We start from the raw sequence: 25,578 nt of genomic DNA, 5'->3' as shown, positions 1-25,578 counted from the left end.
CATGCCTAATCATGACAAGACTGATTAACGTCTAGAAGGATGGACTATCAGTTCATTAGCTTTACTTTCATTTGCAAATTCTATCCCATTTGTTTAAACATTTGGCTTATGATAGACATTATTTGTTTTAATAATCATCATCAGTGCATTGCATATGTTTGTCTTGAATAATTTATTTCGCTATCACTCATTTTTAACTGCGTCTTTACTTCGCATATGTTTTGTGATACTCAACTCTTGCTAAAGTTGTATGCCTTTTGTGAGAGGATGACGAAAACGATACCGCAACCTCATACAATGATGTTTTTGAACACACTATGCTGACGATGTACATGCATTGTTTCAAATCCTAAACAGTGGAGATATAAGGATGTTAATCCCCCGTCAACCCCTTTGAGCCTAAGGAGTAGAAGTTTTCTTTCTTGAACAATTTAAAACCTTTGATCATAACTTGGGGCAGGGTAGTTACTCAATTAACTCAGTCATGCCAGTACGCTTTTACACAAATAATGATGGTTTCCCGTAATCATTAAGACAGGCAGTCAACATCTATCAAAAGAAAAAGCTATTAAGTCAAAACCTATGAAGAAGACTTATCAGAAATTGAAACATCCCGTTGACTGTAATCTCAAAATAAACAGTTCAGGCAAAAGTTAGGGATAACAAAGTAAAAAAGGAGGTTGCTAAAAATCCTCGACAAAAGAAAACATTTGAAAAGAGGTCACTACAAATCCTCGATGAAAAGAAAGTATCACAACAAAGGATGACTGCCTGTCCAAATTAAACCTCTGATACTTTAACCATCATCAAAAATCAATGTTACAACTTCAAGCTTTGCTAAGGCTTAAACGCAGAATTAACTGAGCATAGGATCGAAGAACATCACGAAGATTGGGATGGGTACAAGTAAATTTTGAGTCGTTATCCTTTGTTTCTTAAACCGTGAACCGAGTCACGTTACAACCCTTGAAAGTCCTAACTGAAGCATGGTTAGTTCGAAAGCATACTGTCACCAAAAAGGTATCCTGACTCCTTAAAGTTTACCACAAATGCTGAGTTGATATTTCGTTTTCTTACAAACATCATGTTTTTATAAACATCACGCTTTTATATCTCCAATTTTAATGTTTTTCAACAAACTCAAGACAAGACATATGCATTGCATCTCATGAATTCATTATTGAACATATTTTGCTACATAATTTTGAATGTTAGCATCAGGAAGAATTTGCACATGGTACAACTAATGACTGAAAGTTATCCCGATAGACAAAACCACTCCAGAAGCAATGTCTCTTATGTATACAAAGGGCATGACATGGTTTATCCAATCAACCTGGGGCAGTCAGGTCAAGATTCCAAGAATCTCTCAAGATTCCAAGAATCTCTCGAGATTCCAAACAACCAGGGGCATACACCCAAGTAGATCTGCAGCTACTTCCCAATCAACATGGGGCATCATCCTAAGTCTATGATTACTGGTGGCATGTCACCCATAGTACACACCTCATAAAGTCCTCGAGAGGCAAATCTCTTCAAATTCCCTAATAGCTGGGGCAAAGCTATGCAAGGCCCGTTCGACATTTCAATCAAAACTCATTGCTGTGTCTCAATCAATACAAGTCCAGGAACGACAGTTACTATAATCATTCGGGGCAACATTCAAGTCATCCATGCCATCCCACAATACCAGTTTCATAGGATCATATCCCCACAAAGTAATCCTCGAAAAAGATATCTCCGATGTTCTCTTCCCGACAGATACTTAGTTCCCCAACGGAGTTTACATCTTTAACACTACCGGTTTTCCGATACTTCTGTTTTCTCTAAACAAGATTATTCAACACTCCTATCCCCAGTCAGGGTACATCAAGACCAATCATTCAAATCGCTTTCATCCCCAAGCAGAAATCATAAATCCCCAGCTACACATCTCCAATACAAGATCGGGCATCAGGATCCCATTACTACAGAGTTCTAAGCTCTCCGAAATACTCCATGTAGCATAAGGCATAATCATACATCATACATTGCATACAGTTATAATTCATACATAACATACAAAGCTCCCCATTTATTTTTTTAACTTCATCTCATTCATTTCATGCATCATAAACATTGCATAAAACTGACATTGTTACAAAATGAATATTATCTTACAGGTACATTACAAAGATAGTCAACGCAATAATTCAAATCTAAAATCCATTCAAAGGCAAAGCCTAACGCACGACTTTCCAGTCATTTATCAAATGCAAATTGGACCGGTCTAACACACGGCCCATCCTTCAGCGTAACGCACGACTTTCCAGACATTTATCGAATGCAAATTGGATCCGGTCTAATGCACGACCCATCCTCCAGCCTAACGCACGGCTTTCCAGACATCTACCGATGCAAATTGGATCCGGTCTAATGCACGACCCATCCTTCAGCCTAACGTACGACGTATTCTGACTCTCAAGTCTATCAAGCTGGATGGCATCTTTAAGACCATCTCAATCAAGTCTCTCAAACATATGAATGACATCTTTAAGCCCATCTCCTACAATACTCTGCCTGGATGGCATCTTTAAGCCCATCTCTTTGAAAAAGTCCCTACATCAGCAAGGGCAAATTTCTTGGTATTCTAGTGTTCAATCCTTTTCCACCTTCAGATACCGACTGGCATACAAACCATTCTACATCTTCAGGTTTAAGAAGATTGAACAGGGGCAGCTATCATACCCCAAAATTTTCCCATCTCATTTTTCCTATTCAAGCTCATACTAAGGTTCAGGCTCAAGGACACATCCTCCTAAACAATGGCTCAATGAACTAGGGTTTGGATTTCTCTAAAGAAAATCAATGAATCAAAGTCTCCAATGGATTTCATATGGCATATGATGTTTCAAACTATCTCCATGACAAAATTCAGGCTTCAATTCCAAGGATTGATCAGTCAGATGCTCAGAAAGTCAACAGTCGACTAGTTTGACCTAAAAGTCAACTGTGGTCAAAGTATAGTCAAAACTCCTGATTTTTTGTCAACAACCTTATTTTGAAGTATCATTTATCATTTGACCAAGGATTGATCATATTCATCAAGAAAAGATCAGAAATCATCAAAAACCTAAGTTTCTAAATTAGGGTTTTTAAGGAGAAAGTTAACCCAACTTTGACCAGCCATGACTTTCACATGGAACATCAGAAATTTCCCATCCAAAGCTCATTTTGAAGGAAATTGAATTCTCTACAACTTTGTCTCTCACAAGCCAAGCCTAAAAATACTTCAACTGAGAGATATGGATCAAAAGATTATAGGTCTTTTTTGAAAGTCAACCAAAAGCATATTTTTGTCAAAGCCCATATTATCAAGATAAAATCTTCAGAAGGAAAAAAGCTTCCAAAGTGTCTTGTAGAGGACATCTTGAGATTTCCAAAAAGTCCTAGAACTCCTCCATGTCTTAAAAATTGAGGGAGATATGCTTTGTCAAAGTTAGGCAATTTTAAGGAGAAAAATGTGAAACAAACATGATTCAAATTGGACTTTCTTGGAAAGAGGCCCAACTTGTTATGACCCAATCTTGTTTCTCAAGACATCAAGGATATCCAATCCAAATGCCACGAAATTATTTAAATTATTTGATTTTATATTGTTTTTAATCATTAAAAAGAGATATAAATCAAATAGTTTCAATAATAATTAAAGATTTGATTGGAGAGACTTCTCTAACTGAATCCAATTACCAATTGGACATTATATATGATCAATTTTCGTGGATAATTATATTGGAAAGAGAAGATCAAGATTGAACCAAATTTAGAAAACTTTAATATTGATTTTCAATCAAATTTCCAATTACTTGATTCAAAGAAATTTGGTGCAACCTATTTACCCTAATATCCTCCTCTATATAAGGACAACAAAAAATCAGAAGCAAAGGACGGAAACCCTAGCCTCAAGTACTCTCACAAAACTCTCAAAATTTACATAAGCTAGGTGTAGCAACCTGCCCTAAAAATAGACTTTTAGAGTCGCCACCTATTCTGATGGGCAAATAGGAAACCCTACGCAGTTAAGAAATCTGGGTAAGTTATTATAATCAGGTCGAGGGAAGGTGTTAGGCACCCTCAACCCTTTCCTAAGGTTTTATGTTCAAAGTAAAGGTTAATGGCTAAAATTATTAAGGTTTATAGCTAAGGAAGTGAATAGGGGAAAACTTGAGATTTTAGGGAAGGGGGACTCGCCTTGGTTATCCAAGTGCCTACGTATCTCCTTAGGGAGAATTAGAGTCAACGTAGTTCGGGCACAGGGTTGTACGCCTTTGAATTAGAATATGTGGTTTGAAATTATTTAAAGGCTTTTTGAATGGCCTATCATGGCTTTGAAGTTGTGATTTGAAAGGCATTTTGAATTGCCTGATTGAAAAGGACGAAAGTCCGTAGTGTCGTGGTTTAGTGTATTTTGAGATTTGGGCGTACAACCCTGATTTGATATGGCACCGTTAGATGTCGTGACTAATGGATTTGGTCAGTATAGCTAACGGATTATGAGGCATTGCTGATTACTCGGATCGATAGATTGATCGTTGCGGGCAGCAAATTAAAATGTATTTTAAGTTTTATATATTTTTATCTCTCGTCTAATGCGACTAATAGATTTAGTCGGGTCGATGAGAGAATTAATGTTAATGTTTTCTTGCCAAATGGGCAACGGTATTTGGCAAACCCTAATGCATATAACCTTTCTAGGCTTTATTGATTTAATAATTAAATTAATACTTAAATTTAATTAAAATAATTAAATCGAGCAATTAAAATAATCGGGAGATAAATCCTAAAATCCTAATCCTAATTTTTTCCTAACCTAATTCACTAAATTTCAATTTATATACATTTATATACACCTTAATATACTAAGAGAGTAAAAAACATGTAAATAATATATATATATATATATATATATATATATATATATATATATATATATATATAAGAAAAAACGGGAACCTGGGGCGGGATCCTGTATCACTGCTCTGTAGATCCATAGTATACTCCCTTTGTTCTACTGCGTTGGATCTTGTGTTGGCTTGATCGGATGGCCAGGATAGGAGACGCATGGTAATCCTCAAGAGGTGTGCAGCGCCGGATTCATAATCTAGTCACAGCAAGACAAGTTAAGAAAATATAAGAAAATATGCATGACCTGGGGATCGAACCCAAGACCTTCTGATTACCAACAATATGTCTCAACCACTTCTGCCAGCTCTCCGTGGTGATACAGAGAGGCGCTGCTAATAATAAATATAAAAACAAACAGTCATATTATTAGTAAACCATTGGGCCCCCTTGGCACGCGCTCCACCACACAAATGGAAAGAGAAGGAGTATGATGTTTCTCGCCTCTCTCTTCCCCATACTTCACCCATTTTTCTGCAAATTGAATCCACAACCCAGCATACATGATGAATCAAGAAGGAATCAATGGCGAAGGGGAGATATGAAATCGACAGCAAAAATCTCAACGATGGTGAGTAATTCGTGTGGCGACGTCCGTGAATCTGCGTGCGACTGCGCGATCGGGGGAGACGCGTTAGAGGCTTGGATCGCGGCGGTGATGCCGCCGATCGGAGGAGGTGGTTGTTGCCAGATCTGCAACGATTCCGGTGGTCGCGGCTGGGAGCTGTGCGCGGATCTGAAGGTGAAGATGTGTGGAATTTTTTTGTGCTTCGTTGTTTCTCTGTGTAAAACAACAACAAACCTGAAAACCAAAAAAACAAATAGAGGATTGCAAGTGATTTTTTTTCATGTCAATTGTATGGCTGACTTGAAACTTGTTTTGTGTTTAATTAGTTGGCTTATTTTTTCAATTCAATTAAGATCCTGACTCTTTGAGTACTTTGCTGATGTTGTTCTACTTCCCCCCTGAAAAATAACAAACTCACGCGCAGATTGACTTTTGTTAGTGAATCATATCATATACATAACTGATGTTAGACTATCCATGGTAAAGTATATACAAATGGATTCAAAATTGTTAGTGAAAAGAAAAATAGAAAATATGAATAAGGGTGGGTTGAGAATATGCAGGTGTGATACTTGGTTCCTGTGTGAACGAAAAGTAAGTGCTATTTGGAGACTGTTTATGCCAAAAGAGGTAGAGAATAGGTGAGGCCAATGTGTACTGTACGTGGATTTTTTTTTTGTAAATTGGAATAAGGGTTACTTGGTTAGAATTCGGCCTCCCCCTGTTGTTCCCTATTCATTTAGAATATATACCTCCTCTTAGGGTTGGTATTTTGCAAGTTATTTCGTGAGAAGCCATTCCAAAAAAGATTTGCATCCAATCTTTCCTAATTTAAGAAATATTTCTTCTCTTTTTTTCTTTCATGACTCTTGGGCTCACATATATTCTTTGGGCCTTTGGGTGATTAGAAAATAGATTCCATAAACTTATTTCATTATTTTGTGACTTTTACTCAATTTATTTTGTATTTTAAATGAATAAAATTCAAATAAATTAAATAAATGGTACAAAAATATGAGAACAAATTTACGGGCTTTTGTTGAACTCATGATCATATATGGAAACTCAAATCTAGGCCCATTGGTCAAAATAAGTGATTTTTCTCAAGTTGACTTTTGTGTATTTTCTCCAAATCACCCAACTTGTACGCCTTGTATCTCTCTCCAATTTTTGCCATATAACCATGTTCCAGAACACTTTAGAAATCATGATGAGTCTTTTAAAACCTCCTTTTAGCTTCACCTCGATTAGATCTTCCATGCTCAAGTTATGAGTTTTGACCTAAAAGGTATTTCTTGTTGACTTTTTGGAGGACCTATAATCTCTTGTACCCTTCAGATGAAATGAGATGGGCAAATTTCGGGGTATGACAGCTGCCCCTGTTCAATCTTCTTAAACTTGAAGAATCAGATAGGCACGTCTGCCTATCGTGATCTAAAGGTAAAAGATGATTGGACACTAAAATGCCCTGAAATTTGCATTTGTTAGGAAAAGTTCTGTGGGAGATGGGCTTACAGATGCCACCCAAGGTAAATACCATTTTTCAGAGTGTGAAGCAAACGCTTTTGAAAGGGACCACTGTGTTTTGGTTGCAGCACGGCCTAAAAAGGCAACCTGAATTTTATGCAATATGATGCATGTAATGTATGATGCAGTGAGCTTCTCAAAATAAATGAGAGCGATGTATGTATATGCATTATGTATGAATGAGATATGTTAGTTGAATGATGCATGACTATTAGCTATGTTAATTAAAGTATGTTAGTAATTCTGAAAAGAAAGATAAAACCTTTGTTAATGATGTTTTGGAGAATATCACTGCCGAGGGACTCACGTGATAAACCCAATTGAAGAAACCTTTGAAAATCTTATGCTCGAGCGCGAGAGAAAAGAACCGTCTTGCTAAAGCCTGAGTCTTACATAGCGAGGACTCGTTAGAGGGATCACTTGTTATGATTCTAACAAGCTCACCTGCACCAATAGGATCATTTGCGAGGGTTATCGCAAACTCACCTGCACCAATAGGATCATTTGCGAGGGTTATCGCAAACTCTCCTACACCATTAGGACCATTTGCGAGGGTTATCGCAAACTCACCTGCACCATTAGGATCATTTGCGAGGGTTATCGCAAACTCACCTGCACCATTCGGATCATTTGCCCTGGTTCGGACAAATTTCACCTACACCATTTGGATCATTTGCCCTGGTTCGGACAAATTTCACCTGCACCCTTTGGATTCCTTGTCCTGGTTCGGACGAGTTCACCTGCACCATTAGGATTACTTGTCCTGGTTCGGACGAGTTCACCTGCACCATTTGGATTACTTGTCCTGGTTTGGACGAGTTCACCTGCACCAAAGGAATTACCTGCCATGGTTCTGACAAGCGTACCTGTATAAGAAGAGATCATTTGCTATAGTTCTAGCAAACTTACCTATATGAAAGAGATTCACCTGTTTGGAGACTCACGACTCGAGGGTCGGAGAGCACACCTGTCACAACACGAGGGTTGGATACTCACGACACGTGGGTCGGAAAATACACCTATCATAACACGAGGGTTGGAAATCTCACGACACGTGGGTCGGAAAATACACCAATCACAACACGAGGGTTGGAAACTAGGCTTTTGTAGTATTTGAATGCACTAGATGATATGCATATGCTAATGCGTATGTATGTATGCTGATGCTGATGTCAATCCTGAGATTTTATCTCCTTATTGAACCTGTTTAGACCATATTTGCACCTACACCACGGCTATGCTTATGCCGGCTTGGTAATGTGGATAATGCTTATGCACATGCGTATACATAGATTGAACAACAAGGTTGCAATCATCGGTAAGGTTACCGGGATACATCAATCAGGTGATCGGGTGAATATCTCCGTGAGGTTGCTATTATCAGTAAGGTTACTGGCATCGTTAAGGTTACCGAAAAGCATCAATCAGGTGATTGGAAATAAACCAACAGTAAGGTCACTGTCATCGGTAAGGTTACCGGAAGCATCAATCAGGTGATTGGGAAAAATATCTCAGTAAGGTTACTGGCATCGGTAAGGTTACCGGAAGCATCAATCAGGTGATTGGAAATAATATCCCAGTAAGGTTACTGTCATCGGTAAGGTTACCGGGAAGCAGGTGGATAGTATAGCTTAGCACCATAGTTTTGAATTGGATGTCTTGATGTATGAGATAATGCTTATGCTCATGCATATGTTGATTAATGTAATGAGTGGAACGAAGCAATGTCTTCTATAAGACTACCTGAAAAGGTCTCCGGAATGGATGTGAGTATTTGTCTTAAAGAAGACTACCTGAAAAGGTTCTTAGCAAAGAATGAGGAATGTCTTTAAAGATGACTACCTGAAAAGGCTAAAAGATGTCTTAAGAAGGACTAACTAAAAAGGTTCTTAGCAAGGATAGAAATTTGTCTTAAAGAAGACCACCTGGAGAGGTTCCTAGAAAGGATCGTAAGATTTGTCTTAAACAAGATTACCTGAAAAGGTGTGGTGTAATGTATCGACCAATATATGTAATGCATGATTTTTAAGTATTTGCATGATGCCCCAATGATAGGTTGTTGATAACCAAAGCGTATATAGCTCGCTGGAGTTGCAGGTTTGTTTGATAAGGTGGGGTGTGATGCTAGCGCGATTCCCCGATACTTGTTTTTGAAGATCGTAGTTATGAGAAGGATTTGTCGGATGTTGTAAAGTGTGAAACGCCTTTTCCTTATGTTGTCCGCCTTGCCCCAGTTTGGCTCTTTTGAAGTACTCCACACCTTTAACCTTTTGAAATTCTCCACACCTTTAACCTTTGCAATTCAGCACCTTTAACCTTTTCGAGGATCACTACACCTTTAACCTTTGGAGGTTCTCCACACCTTTAACCTCTCGAGGTTTTCCACACCTTTAACCTTCCGGGATTCTCCATACCTTTAACCTTTGAATGATTCACCTTATGTAATTCTCCACACCTTCACCTTTGAATTGTTCACCTTATGGGTTTGATACCCCATGCCCCAATGTTTAGTGGAAAAAGATGCCTATGATCTCCAAGCAATGAAGGAAGTGCCCCGAGAAATAACCTTGTCGTGTGCTTCGACGTTTAGATTAAAGGGTATGCCCTTGATTTCCAGATTATGGAAGGTTATCCATAGTCTTCTATCCTTCTGAATTTGAATTCTTCCCATGTTTTGACATGCCCCTGATTTCTATTGCTTCGAGATGTGACCCCAAGTCGATTGAACCTTAGGAAGAATGCCCCTAGTTAATAGGATTTTCGCTCGTATGCCCCTGCGATCCTTGAGTTTTTGTCCCTGTTAAGGGGAACCCTCTAGATGTGGTTCCCCCATTCCAGAGTCTTTATCAGAAATGATCACCTTTGATTAAACCAATTTCGAGATTTCCTCGATGCTAAGTGTATTGTGGGCCTCCGTTTTCGGCCATACCTCTCGCGGAGAGATACGTGAACTGACTCTTTTTATTTGTTTCTGCTTTCGTATTTGAAAAATCAGAGAGTCGCCACCGACCTTTTATTTTATCCAATTAAGGAAAGGTTTATAAAAGAAACAGAAAAAAGACCTTTAAGAAATTCTGGGTAAGGGGGTAGGTTATACAAAGGGAAGGTGTTAGCACCCTTTGTATCCATGGTTATCCATGGGCTCTTTAGTTTGCTTAGCTCACTTGTTTTCGATCACTTTTCAATTGCTTTAAAATGCTCGTATGTGGTTTGAGATACCTTTGTAAATTGACTTTGTAATGATCCTTGTGTGGATGTATACAAAATGTTTTTATCTTTCAAAAGATGTTTTGGAAAAAGAACGTTAACTTCGTAATGATCCTTGTTTGGATGTATACAAAGTATTGTCCTTTTGAAAAGTTTTGTTTTGAAAAACAATGATATATGAGAGATTTGTTTGTTTTGATTTGAGCAAGCAAATTAGGAGGTCTACCCTGAGTTATAAGGTCTTTATCCTATTTCCTTTAAAAATCTATCCTTTCACCGGATATAAACAAAAGGTTCGATTTTGTACTCGAAACTGTAGAATTTGACTTTGATTTTAAAAAGAAAGAGAATGGATTATCTTAAGAGGTGCAAGTGTGATTGTGTTTGAATTCAGATATTTTATCTTTGAAGTTAGTGATCTAACGGTTCAATTTTATCTTTGGCATACACGTAGTTTATATGTGCTGGAATTTAAAATGCGGAAATGTAAAATGCGGAAAGTAAATCTACGATATTACATCGATTGTGCGGGAAATGTAAACTACGCTATTTACATGAATTTGACAACCTATACATTTATCTAGGAATTTAAATTGCAAGAAAATAAAGAAATGTTTTTGGATTTTTTATGATTGATTTTAATAATAATTAATGCATGATTAATTAAAATAAAATGAGGAAAAAAGATGAAAATAAATTTCAAACCTAAAAAATTAAGTTCAAAATATGTTCAAAATGCTTTTTAATTAATTTTAAAACAAAACTAATTTTTTTGGAATTTTTGAAGTTTGATTTGAAATTCATTAAGTTAATTAATACATGATTATATAAATAATTACACAAATAATTAAAACTTGAAGAGAAAATTATTCAAAATATGTACAAAATTAGTTTATAATATATAAACAATATTTAATATAAGGAACAATTTTTTTTATGATTTTTTTTTTGGTTGAAGTAATTAAAAAGCAAATATATAAATATATACTAATTAATTATACAAAATATTGAAATTATGAAGAAAAATAAAATATTTTTATATCAGAAAATAAAATATTATTTTAGAAACTTAAAAATATTTTTTGGGTATTTTTTGGATTTTTAAAACTATTTTTAATTAATTTTGCAAAGAAATTAAAATAAAAATAGAAATAGAAATATATATAAACAATAATCTAGTGTAATTATTAAATGAAGTCCATGATGGGGGTGCGTGTTTTGAAGCGTTGGATTGGCAGATGGATGGATCTGATGGTGGAAGGCCTGAAGGCGTGGGACACGTGATATACCTGCAGCACACTGGATTAGAAAAATTAAATTTAAAAAAACGCGCGCGTGTGAACCAATGAGGTGAGGACACGTCTTCGTCTTCAACCTCCAGACACCACTTTTAACAGCGCTTTTGTGCAAAAGCGCTGTAATTGATGAGCCCTAAATCTGCAAAAATAACGAATAGGGGTAAACCAAAACAGAAATTTTTCGCGATAGGCTCTTTCGATTGGGTTTTCTCCCCTGAATTCAAATATGGCCTTAGTTTCTTCTAATTTTGCTTGTAACAAAAATCCCTAAATAGGATCTAAGAACCCTAAAAATGGTAACCTCTTATACAAGCATCCAAAACTCAATTAAACTTCCAGAATAAATCGTGACCTGTAGTGCTTGATTTAGTGAGTTTCAAGGCTTGCAATTGATCAAATACGAACTGATTTATGTTTGAATAAATCGTGACCTGTAGTGCTTGATTTAGTGAGTTTCAAGGCTTGCAATTGATCTGGTTATGTTTAGTGATGTTCAAGGATGATGTTTGAATGCTTAGTTTGTATTGAAAATGACTTGAACTTAAAATTCGAATTCCAAGTTTCTTTGAATTTTTACAAGTTGTTACAAGAGTGATGTATGCCTATGGGAGCTTCTAAATTCGTTCTCTTCTCTTACTGAAGTATGATAGCCCTTATATAAGCATTGAAGTGCTTAGAAAATAAGCTAAGAAGCATTTATGTCTTTGTTGAATTCTTGACTTTTTCCACATGTGTAGCTTTGCATTTAAGCTACTATGGCTTGATTTTCCACTCTCCTTCTGTTGTACTTGGCTTGGGGCAGAGTTTGAATGATTCCTTTGATGAGTCATGCTTAGAAATTAAGCCATGCATTATCCTTCCATTTTTCATTTTCATTTAATCTTAAAATGGATAAAATTAAATAAAAAATGGAACAAAAATGATGTGGGCTTAGTCTTGGTCGTGGGAGGCCCTTTACATCATGGGAATGATGTTTGGATCATGAAAACTTGGCCCCATTTGGAAAAAATACATTTTTGAGCAATGTTGGTTTTATGCATTTTCCCAAAATTTAGCCAACTTCAACAAGGTGTAAATCCCTCAATTTTTGTCATATGAAGGAGATCTTGCACTTTTTGGAAACCTCAAAGACTCCTCTAACCAATGTCTTTGGTCTCATCTCAAAATTATTTTTGATGCTCCTTGTGTGTCCTTTTTGAAAAAAGTGTCTTTTTGTTGACTTTGAAAATGACCTGTAATGTCTTTGTTCATATTTTTCAAATGGTGAATGTAATGACCATGGGATCAATTGCATTTGAAAGATAATTGAATTTCCTTCAAAATGAGCTTTGGTTAGAATTTTTTGGATGAAGGATGAGAGAGTTATGACCAGTCAAAGTTCAGTTGACTTTTTAGGAGAAAACCCTAATTTTGAATCTTAGGGTTTTGTTGATTTTTGATCTTTCCTTGATGAATTATGATCATCCAATGATCAAATGATGAATCCTTTAACAAAATATGGATGTTGACAAAAAATTTCATTTTTGACTGTCTGTTGACTTTTTTGGTCAAACGGGTCGTCTGTTGACTGTTTGAGCTGCTGACGGTGCGTCTGAGTGAATTGAAGTCTGAAAATTTGTATGATGGTACTTTGAGATATATGGATGTCCATGAAATCCATTTGAGGTCTCAAAAACTTGTTTCTCCTGTAAAAACAAGAAACCCTAGTTAGGGACTGTTTGTGTAGGAGACAGTTAAGCGTACCTGATTTTTGTGCAGTGTTGAGTCTCTGCTAATCATGTGATATTCAGAAGACTTCTAGGACAAAAATCTTGGAATTTTGAAATTGCAAAAGTTTGATTTGATTGATGGTACAACACACTGAGAATTGTACTGTCAGCAGTTTGATTGTCAACTGACTGTTCGGGTATTAATGTAGCAGTTAGAGTGAAAAATCAACAGTCAAAGTTAATTTTCTTTTTGTTATTTTTGTTTTATATGAAAGATAAAAGTTTATTTACATGATTTGTTAAAAAACACAGACATAATAAATAACTAATATTTACTGTACGCGAGCAAAATTATCGATAATAACCCTGAAAATCATTTAATGCACAGAAAAATGAATATTTGACTGGCATAAAACACACAAAATATTATCTTAATAATTAAGCAATATTATGACAAATAGTACAACATTTAATACTGACAGTACAAATATTACATACTATATTGAACAGTACGACGGGTAAACGGTACATTAAGAAAATAAGAGATACGACAAACTTTAAGAATGACGATTGATAACCCATGCTACAAACAATAACATGTAGATGATTGGGAATGCAAGCATCCCAGGTCCACAGTGTTTAGGGCTATGTAGACAGAAGAAAGACATGATCACCGTAGCAATGGTGATAACCATAAGAAAACACGTTTCCCACCACTTCGCCATTTTGTCGGGGAAGAAGAAAGAATGGATATGAAGTAGAAATTTGAGAGATGATTTAGAATTTGATGTGAGATTTTATGGAAAAATGAGAGGTATTTATAGAATGGAAAGAAGGATATAGACGTTGGGGAATGAAGTGATTCCGTACAAAAGGAAAATTTGAGTGGAAGTAAGATTTGAAAGAAAGTGTATGATAGTGTTGGGAAAAAGAGAGATGTATAGAATAAAGTTAGGATTTGTTTTTGAAAAAGAGATTTGAAAAGATTTTGAAAATAATGGAATATAGTACAAAAATTAGTGGGAAACAAAAGATAATAATAATCTACTTGTTACCAGTACAGTCTGAGTTTCCTGATTCTGCGCCTGCAAAAGATTTAACTCTGTACCAATTGTGTCAGTACTATTTATCTGTAAATAAATAAATAGCATGTGTGAAGTAATGAACAGTACTTGGCGTTTGCGTAAGAATAAATTAAACTGTAAGCCAAAATACTGTAAAATTCTAAAAACTAAGTATTTCACATGTCAGGATATTTACTGAAATAAAAATCCATGATTATATGAGACTCTTAATTTTTAGATTGGAGTTTTCTTGAAAAAAGATGCGGGCAAATTTTGGGGTATAACAGTTGCCCCTATTCAATCTTCTTAAACCTGAAGAGATTGTTTGAAATCCGAAGGTAGAAGATGATTGAATATTTAGATGCCCTGAAAATTTGCACTTACCTTGATCGGAAGAGATGTTGGAAGTTGCATTTGAATGTTGTCTGAGAAATGTTGTTGGCAGATTGAAACATTACCTGAGATGGGCTTTCAGATGCCACCTGGCAAATGTGTTGATGGTTTGTTCATCAGAATGAATCCATTGATTATATCTTGATGAAGGATTTGAAAGTCTTTGCGTTGACTGTTTCGGAACCTTCCAAGGTTACCGCTTTAAGTCTTGGAGGATGATTGTTACGGAACTTGTCCAAAGTTTTTCCAATTTAGATTTTGGAAGTTGATCATTGTGGATCCGTCTGAGGTATCAGCTTTAGATCTTCGATGGTAGATTGTTCTGGAACCGTCTGAGGTATCAGCTTTAGATCTTCGATGGCAGATCGTTCTGGAACCGTCTGAGGTATCAGCTTTAGATCTGCGATGGTAGATCGTCTGGAACCGTCTGAGGTATCAGCTTTAGATCTGCGATGGTAGATCGTTTTGGAACCGTCTGAGGTATCAGCTTTAGATCTTCTATGATAGATCGTTCTGGAACCGTCTGAGGTATCGACTTTGATCTGTGTTACTTGTTTTTGAGTTGATAAGTGATTTGAAAGGAGAAATCTCTTCAGAATGAATCTTCGGCTTGATTATATCTGAGAGAACCGTTCATGGAATTCAGGTGAACACTGCATGTGATTGAGAACATCTTTGTTGAAGATATCCGTCTGCCTGAAAAATCAAGTTAGTGATATGCAATGTTTATGATGCATGTAATGTAAGATATTCCCGAGCTAAAGGAGAAATATGCATGTGATGTTGTGTATGAATATGCGTATGATGTATGATGTATGATGCATGATGTATGATGTATGAAGCATGATGTATGATGTATGAATATGATGCGTGTCAAGCTTTCTAGTTGGGAAAATAAATTCCCACTAGTCATCTGGACATGAATGTATTGTGATCATTAATGATCTTTTGTCGTCTTGTTTGAATACCCTCGGCTGGGGACCTTCTTTGAGAACCATGGTGCTCTGTTGAAGGATCTTCGATTACCGCTTGGGGATGAAAGGTAATTGGAAGTTCTGATTTTGATGTACTTTTAAGTGGGAGTGAGGAAGATGCATAATCCTCCGATGCACTATCTGACCAAGTCCGGGTGTGGAGATCACACCTTCTGGAGATAGTAATCTGGAACATCCCTGCTGGGGGATAAGATTTCTTGAATCACTTCGTTTAGAAATCTTTTTGAGGAATCTGCTGAGAAATGTATTTCTCTCGGGGATTTCTCTTCTGATGATGTCCAGATGATTGGGACATTACCTGAATGCTATTCCTGTTTTTCCTGGTAAACATCAATCATATTCAAATGCACCTGTTCATTCAAAATTATCATTGGGACGTTTACGTATTCAAAACAGAAAAAGTGAAAATGTTGATTTTGAGCCTAAGCTGCATTGATTTTTTTTGAAAAAGAGCCATGATAGGCTGGTTAGCACAGGGAGACAACAATCCTAGAAGTAGGAAATTGTCATAAAGCTTTGGAAAATATTTATAAAGATAAATAGCTATGTGAAAACAATCTAGTCAAGTTTCAATTCTGCTATTGCCAATCTGTCTTCGAGCATCTCATCCCTCACTTGTTGGAAGAAAGTGATTGGACTGATCGGTGTCTTTGATGTGTTGAATCTTGACGGTGAGTAGGCAGCTGAGCGGAACATAGTTGTACACTTATATTCCCTAACTTTTTCCTAGGCTGCCCTTTCAGGTTTTCAGCCTACCGGGATAATTGTTTTTTTTTGGTTTTTAACTTTTGCCTGGATCGCCCTTTCGGGTTTTCAATCCACCGAGACGCTAATTTTTTGCCTAAGTTGCCCTTTCAGGTTTTCAACTTAGCGAGCTTTTCTTTAAGCGAAGTACTTTTTGACTATGTCCGCATTCACAGGGTGTGGGAAATCCTCGCCATCCATGGTGGTAAGCAACATGGCACCGCCGGAGAATATTTTCTTGATTACGAATGGTCCCTCATAGGTGGGAGTCCATTTGCCTCTGGGATCACCTTGTGGTAAGATGATGCGTTTGACAACCAAGCCACCAGTTTGGTATGCTTGACTTTTGACTTTTTTGTTGAAGGCTTTGATCATAAACTTTTGGTATAGCTGACCATGACAAATAGCTACAAGCCTCTTCTCATCAATCAAGTTTATCTGGTCCAACCGTGTTTGAATCCAATCGTCTTCGTTTAGATCGGCTTCTTTCATAATCCTTAGGGAAGGAATCTGGATTTCAATTGGAAGAACTGCCTCCATACCATAGACTAAGGAGAATGGAGTTGCCCCTGTTGAAGTACGCGCAGATGTGCGATAACCATGAAGAGCAAAAGGTAACATCTCATGCCAGTCTTTGTAGGTTACTTTCATTTTTTGTATGATTTTCTTGATGTTTTTATTGGCAGCTTCCACCGCGCCGTTCATCTTTGGTCGATATGGAGAGGAATTATGATGTTTGATCTTGAACTGCGTGCAAAGTTCAGTAATCATTCTGTTGTTTAGATTTGTGCCATTGTCTGTGATGATCCTTTCAGGGATGCCATACCGACAAATGAGATTGTATTTGATGAACCGGGCCACAACATTCTTGGTGACAGAAGCAAATGAAGCTGCTTCTACCCACTTTGTGAAGTAGTCAATAGCGACCAGGATAAATCGATGTCCGTTGGAGGCAGTAGGTTTGATTTCTCCAATCATATCAATACCCCACATTGCAAAAGGCCAAGGAGCCGTCAGGGCGTTTAATGGAACTGGAGGTACATGTACTTTGTCAGCATATATCTGGCATTTGTGACAGGTTCGGGAGTGATGATGGCAGTCTGTTTCCATGGTAGACCAGTAATAACCTGCTCTTAGGATCTTTTTAGCCATTGTATGTCCACTTGAATGAGTACCGAAGGCACCATCGTGTATGTCTTCCATGATCTGTTCTGCTTCCTTCTTGTTTACGCAACGAAGTAAAGTCGAGTCATGGTTGCGTTTGTATAGGGTTCCATTACTTAGAAAGAATTTGGCAGCAAATCTCCTTAGAAACTTTCTGTCGTTAATGGATGCCCCTTCAGGGTATTCCTGAGCTTCGAAATATCTTTTTACTTCATGGAACCATGGTTTTTCTTCTGTTCCTTCGGCATCGATCTCATTGCAATAGGAAGGTTCATCTTGTCTGTAAATGGTGATCATCGGCGCCTCATTGTTCCACCTGACTTTGAACATGGATGACATGGTAGCTAAGGCATCAGCTAGTTGATTTTCCTCGCGTGGGATGTGTTCGAAAGTGATTTCTTCGAAATAAGGAATCAAACTCAGCACATATTCTTTGTAAGGAATTAAATTTGGGTGCTTCGTGTCCCATTCCCCTTTGACTTGGTAGATTACCAAAGCCGAGTCTCCGTAGACTTCCAGGAACTTGATTCTTAAATCAATTGTAGCTTTAAGACCCAGAATACATGCTTCGTATTCGGCTATATTGTTAGTGCAGTTGAAGCATAATCTGGCAGTGAATGGTGTATAACCTCCTGCAGGAGAAATGATCACAGCTCCAATGCCATTACCAAGTGCGTTAGAAGCTCCATCAAAAACCATAGTCCATCTGGATCCTGGCTCAGGTCCTTCTTCTGGTCCTGGTTGTTTGTAGTCATTGACTAGCATAATGTCTTCATCTGGGAAGTCAAAATTCAATGCTTGATAATCATCCACTGCCTGATGAGTCAGATGATCAGCTACCACACTTCCTTTGATTGCTTTTTGTGAAGTGTATTGAATGTCATATTCTGTTAAGATCATTTGCCATCTTGCTATTCTTCCAGAGAGAGCAGGTTTTTCGAACACGTACTTGATAGGATCCATTTTGGAGATTAGGAAAGTGGTGTGATTTAGCATATACTGTCTTAGTCGGCGGGCCGCCCATGCTAAGGCACAACAAGTTTTTTCGAGTAGTGAGTATCTTGTTTCACAATCGGTAAACTTTTTGCTAAGATAGTAGATTGCATGCTCCTTTCGGCCGGACTCGTCATGTTGCCCAAGTACACACCCCATTGAATCTTCTAATACAGTTAGGTACATTATCAGGGGTCTTCCTTCCACAGGTGGTAGCAAGATTGGCGGTTTTTGGAGATACTCTTTGATTTTGTCAAAGGCTAACTGGAATTTGTCATTCCACCTTTCCACTTGATCTTTCTTCAACAGTTTGAAGATCGGCACACAAGTAGTAGTCATGTGGGCAATAAATCGGGCGATGTAATTCAGACGTCCCAAGAATCCTCTGACTTGTTTCTCGGTACGAGGTATAGGCATTTCTCGAATGGCTTTGAACTTGGCAGGATCAACCTCAATACCTTTGCTGCTGACGATGAAACCTAAGAGTTTGCCGGATCTCACTCCAAAGGTACACTTATTTGGGTCCAGTCGCAACCTGTATTTCTTGAGTCTGTCAAACATTTTGTGTAAATGACCCAGATGTTCTTCCTCGGTGTTGGATTTTGCAATCATATCATCGACATACACCTCTATCTCTTGATGAATCATGTCATGGAACAGAGCTACCATTGCACGTTGATAGGTTGCTCCTGCGTTCTTTAAACCAAAGGGCTTTACTCTGTAACAAAAGGTTCCCCAGGGTGTTGTGAAGGTTGTTTTTTCCATGTCTTCGGGTGCCATCTTGATTTGATTGTACCCTGAGAATCCGTCCATAAAGGAGAATACCTTGCATTGTGCGGTATTGTCAACCAGTATATCGATGTGTGGTAAAGGGAAATCATCTTTGGGGCTTGCCCGGTTCAGATCTCTGTAGTCTACGCACATTCTGACTTTCCCGTCTTTTTTAGGTACAGGTACGATGTTAGCTATCCAAGGAGGATAACTTACAACTTTCAGGAATCCGGCATTGAATTGCTTTTCAACCTCGTCTTTGATCTTTTTTGACATATCAGGTCTACTCCTCCGCAGTTTCTGTTTGACTGGAGTGCTACCTTCTTTGATTGGCAGGCGATGAACCACAATGTCCGTGTCAAGGCCTGGCATATCTTCATAGGACCAGGCGAATATCTCGACGTAGTCTTGCAGCATTTGAATCAATCTTTGCTTGACGCTGTGTTCTAAATCAGCCCCTATTTTGACTTCTTTCTTTTCTTCGTTGCTGCCCAAATTGATGACCTCAATTGGTTCCTCATGAGGCTGTATGGCCTTGTCTTCTTGTTCTAGCAGCCTTGCAAGTTCTCTTGGTACTTCACAATCTTCCTCACTTTCGTCCTCAGTTTGGTAAATCGGATTTTCAAAGTCATGACGGGCAATAGCAGAATCGTTATTGACTGGATCCAAAGTGTATGTGAATCTGCATTTTATTTATGTGAGTGTGTGTGAAAAAACATAGCTATTTGAAAGCAAAGAAAGAAAGAAAAAGGATCACAAAATTTAAATATGCAAGCGTCCCATGATTTTATTGAATGCACATGATCATGATATGATAAGCCCTCATAAAAGGACCGGTGTGCTTCAGGCAAGGCACACGGCTTTCAAGCTCATGGTTCGATAGTACAGGAACCACTTTTATCTTTGCACATTATACACAAAGAAAACAGGGAATGGCATTTACTCCTGGTCAAAAGAGATCACATCCTCAGCTTTCCAGTTGTTCAATCCTTTGTTGTGAGCAGGAAGTATCCAGCTGTTCCAGTTGCAGTTGTCTTCTTCATCTTCCACAACATTGATTTCATTAGTGGGGAAATGAGCCGGTGATCTTTCGGGATAAGGGATATACTCTGCTGGATACGAGAGCCCAGGCTGAGATATCACTGTTGGCTGAGCGAGATGCTCGATAAGGTCGTCCCATGCAGTCGGGATGATGTTTTGAATAGAGACTTGTGTATCCTGGTGAGGGGTGTATTCTGACAGAAAGTAACCCTCGTTATTTGGTGTTTTCCTGGCTTCTTCAAGAGTGAAATTGTCGTCATAATTTTCATCCCATCCAGTTGGGACAATGTCCTCCATAGCAATTTGTGAGCTCGGAGGAGCGGAATATTTCACCATATAGTCATATTTGCCACTGGGCTCTCCTAGCGTATCCCATACTTCTTTGGGTGGATTTTGATATTGCTCAGCGATGGGACTTGTGAAACTTTTGTCATTTTCAAATTGATCACCCCATCCAGTTGGGGTAATGTCTTCCATAGCAATATAAGAATTCTGAGGTGCGGTATATTGATAATTATACCCGCCATTTGGTTCTCCCACAGCATCCCACATTCCCATTGAAATGGGTGGAATTTCATCTGGATATGGCTGAATGATATGGTTCAAGAACATTCCTTCATCTTCAATGGCGTTTACCTCTTGGCTGACGAAGTGTGACATTAATCCTCCAGAACGAGGATTTTGATCATTCTTTTGATTTCCACTATCATAGCCCAGGCCTAGCTTGTCAGACTTGTAAGGTATATCGAGGAGCTGTCCCCATACTGTGCAATCACCTTTTTTGATCACAGCTTTGGCATCTTTGAGAGAAACCATAGTTGTAGTTGGAATAGCAGGAATATGCTTGGTGGTAGAGACATCTGGAGAGACCATCTCAAAAGATTGGCAGGGAGTTTCGATGAATTCGTCATCCAACTCAAAATATTTGGAATTGCTTAGGTGACTAACCACATATTCCTCTTCGCCATAGACTGTGACAATCTTTCCTTTTACTGGATATTTCAACTTCTGATGCAGGGTAGAAGTTACAGCGTTTGCCCCATGTATCCAAAGGCGTCCAAGTAAACAGGAATATGCTGGGTGAATTTCCATTACGTAAAAGATAGAATCAAAGATCTGAGAGCCCACTCTGATTGGGAGATTCACTTTTCCGTATACCGTTCTTGTTGACCCGTCAAAGGCTCTTACCACAACATCGCTTGGTTGTAACACAATTCCTTCGAAGTCAAGCTTTTCTAGTACTGCTTTTGGTAACACGTTCAAAGAAGAACCGTTATCTACCAGCACATGAGATAGAGTGGTGCCATTACATTCAATGGAGATATGTAGGGCTTTGTTGTGATTCTCTCCAGCAGGGGTTAGATCAATATCAGAGAAATCGAGGCCATTGTTCACGGTTAAATTGGCAACACAATTCTCAAATTGGTCGACTGAGATCTCTTGAGGCACATGCGCAGCTTTCAGGAACTTCATCAAAGCTTTGGCATGAGCTTCTGAATATTTTAGCAGAGATAGCATTGAGATTTTTGAAGCAGTGTGCCCCAGTTGCTCAACAATATTGTAATCACTCTTGCAGATGATTTTCAATATTTCCTCCATTTCTTGCCTTGATGGATCCTCAGCAGTGATCTCCACCGGTGTTTGAACTCGTTCAACTTGTGGCTTTTTGCCTCGAGCGTTTTGATTAGGAACTGGGACCTGGACTGGACCAGCAGCAATATTTGGAGAAATTTCTGGTGAAAAGATTCTTCCACTTCTCATGATCTTGCTGGTACCCACAATATTATCCACAGTTGGAGCAGTTAACTTCGTGGCCTCTTCAGTCGAGGTATTCTGTTTAACTCCATGGACATAAACATTAGTATCGTAACCCCACGGGACAGCTTTGTCTGAGGAGTATGGAAATGGAGTTGGACTAGCAATGACTACTGATGCCACTTTGAGTGTAGCAGAAATTTTGAACGGAGCCTTGGCAGAGATTTTGAATGGTAAGCTGGAGATCACTGAGACATCTTCTATTTTCATCCCATTTGCAAAGACTTCGCATAACACGTCCATAGAAGGGAGCCTTTCAAACATAATGATACGGCGATCCATCCACTTTTGAATTCTCATTCTCAGATTTTCACAACCATTGGGCAGGTATGAGCAATAAAAGCAATCGGGGTCACACCCTGGAAAGTAACCAGCTTGGGTTAGTTTTCCTTTGACTTCACAGAGTGGAGTTGACAATTCGTTCACATCATAGATGTAAACAGTGTCCAAGATAGCGTTAACAGTTTTGTCATGCTTTGGCATAGGTGCTGTGATGATATTTGGAGTTTCTGGAGGATCGAACTCAATTTCCCCAGCATCTATCATGTCTTGTATTTTATTTTTCAGGGCCCAGCAGTGATCTGCGTCATGTCCTGGACAGTTTGAGTGATACGCACATGTTGCATCGGGGCGATAACTCATAGAGGAAGTGTTGACATTCTTTGGAGGATCTTTTAATGTGATCAGATCTGCTTTTAGCAAATGCTGCAATGCCTGAGAGATTGGCATGTTGATTCTGGTGAAATTTCTTCTTGGTGCATCTGGTCGACGCGTATATTTTGGCTGTTGATCTTTTTGAGGCGCAGATGTGGAGATCAGAACTGCCCCCACAGATTGGTGATGCTCATTCTTGCGACCTTTCTGAATTTGCATTGTATTGACCTCATTTCTCCCACTGATGGGCCTTTTTGTAGTACCAGAGGAGGAGCCTATTTGAATTTTTCCATTTTGAATGCCACTTTCGACACGTTCTCCGGTCAATATCAGGTCAGTGAAACCTGATGATGAGCTTCCCAGCAAATGACTATAGAAAGGGCCAGTTAAAGTGCCCATGAACATGTCGACTAGCTCGCGATCAGATAAGGGTGGTTGAACCCTTCCAGTCATATCTCTCCACTTTTGCGCATATCCTTTGAAACTCTCTTTTGGTGCCATGGACATGCCTCTTAGTTGAGTACGGGTTGGTGCAAGATCAGCATTGTATTAGTACTGTTTGTAAAAAGCAGCAGCTAATTCTTCCCAAGTATGGACCTTTGTACTTTCCAGTTGGTAGTACCATTCGAGTTGGGTACCCGACAGACTTTCTTGGAAGAAGTGAATCCACAATTTGTTATCTGTCGTGTGAGGTATTATCTTCCTCACATAGGATCTCAGATGTAGTTTTGGGCAAGAAACTCCATCATATTTTGCAAAGATAGGAACTTTGAATTTTGGAGGGATAACAACATCTGAGACGAGTCCCAGATCATTGAAATCTAAGCCAGGTATTTTTTGTATCTTCATAGCTTTCATACGCTCTTCCAGCTGCTGGTACTTGTCATCATCCGGTTCGTCTCCAGAATGATCATTTTCTTCATTGGAAGAGAGAGAGGGTTTAGCAGAACCCTGGTTGCTGTGATTGTCTCCTTGTTCACCATCACTGACTATTTCAGGGATCGGTGGTTTTTTGAACCTTTTGGCTGGGATTCTGATCATTCTTTTCAGTTGGCTCAAGCCTACAGATCCTTTGGGCTTCTTTTTCTTCTTGATCATCAGGGCTTTCAGTTCTTGTTGCCCCTTTGCCAGCTCCAGAATTGCCACTTGAACTTGGGCGTTCTGTGCTTCGAGATTCTTGATGCTTGTCTCAGATTCCATCTCTTCTGACTGAAATAAACAGCGAGAAGATGAGAAATCCGTCATGTGAACCTGTTATGCAATGTGTATGAATGGATGCAATGTATATGAATGCAATGTATATGCAATGTATATGAATGAAATGTGTGTGCAATGTTTTCAAGGATCTTAGAGTTTAGATTTGTTAAAACAAAGGAGAAACAAACATTAGTTAAACAATTTATTTCTTTTTTTTTTTGCTTTTCCTTTTTTTGCTTTGCCTCATCTGGGCTTACAAAACAGAAATAAAAGAAATGAATGATCCCTCAGGTCTCCCATGGACGCTTTCTCTTTGCACCCAGGAATGTGTTGATCTGCTGTTCTTCTTGGAGTTGTCCGGTGAGCTCCAATATCCTTCTCTCATAGTCTTGACAGTGTGTTTTGAAGGTATCTCTTTCCTCTTTTAGTTGAACCCAAGATTTTTGCAACTCTTCTAGGTCAGTTGGCATATCCGGGTGTAGAATAACTTGAGGTTCGTCTCCTTCGACTTCTGGCTCAATAGTCACGGGTAGAATAGCGGGATATGGCATGATGAGTTTCTGAGCATGAGTACGCACCCATCTGAGGTAAGGTTCCATAGGAATAGAATTCCATTGCCCCAAAGTTTTGCTATCTATTCTATAGACACTTCCCCATGCATGTATAAACCTTCGTCGGTGTCTATGGGAATCATTCTCGTAATCAAACACAATTCCACGGATAATCATGTCATGAGGACCGTTGCTCCTTGCATATCCGAATTGGCGTAAAGCTAAAGAGGGATTGTAAGTGATGCCCCCTTTGATGCCAAGTAGTGGCACATTAGGGTACTCTCCACAATGATCGATGATAGTAATGTCTCTTTGAAAGAAGTTGTTCCACCGGATATCTGAATGAGACAAAGACATAATCCTGCGAGACCATTGCATTCTTTGTTCATTTCTTAACACTGATCGGGGAAGATGAAATGTAAACCACCTAGCCAGTAGTGGTATACAGCACATAAGAGTTCCTCGTTTCTTCATGGTACGAGTGTGTAGAGAATGTAGAATGTCTCCCAATAAGGTTGGTACCGGGTTACGGGTTAGGAAAAGGTTGATAATGTGTACACTTATGAACTGGTCGGGATCAGGGAATAAAACCAACCCATAGATCAAAAGAGCCACAACCTCCTCAAAAGTTGGATAACTTTTGTTTTCTAGTAGTAATCGAGCCTTTTCCATTAAGAACTTAGCAAGCAAACCCTTAACTCCACTCTTTGTTTCCCAATTGGACTCGATTTCTGACTTTCGCAAATGTAAAGCAGCAGCAATGACCTCAGGTTTTGGACTCATTTCTAAACCAGTGAAAGGTAATTGATTTCGAACAGGTAATCCAATTAGTTCAGAAAATTCTTCCAAAGTGGGTACCAACTAGTAATCAGGAAATGTAAAACAATGATGTTCGGGATCAAAGAATTGGAATAAGACCTGTATCATGTCTTCTTCAAATCTTGAG

Source organism: Vicia villosa, unplaced genomic scaffold (assembly GCF_029867415.1).
Source record: "Vicia villosa cultivar HV-30 ecotype Madison, WI unplaced genomic scaffold, Vvil1.0 ctg.000415F_1_1, whole genome shotgun sequence".
NCBI lineage: Eukaryota > Viridiplantae > Streptophyta > Magnoliopsida > Fabales > Fabaceae > Vicia > Vicia villosa.
This window is presented reverse-complemented; position numbering follows the sequence as displayed.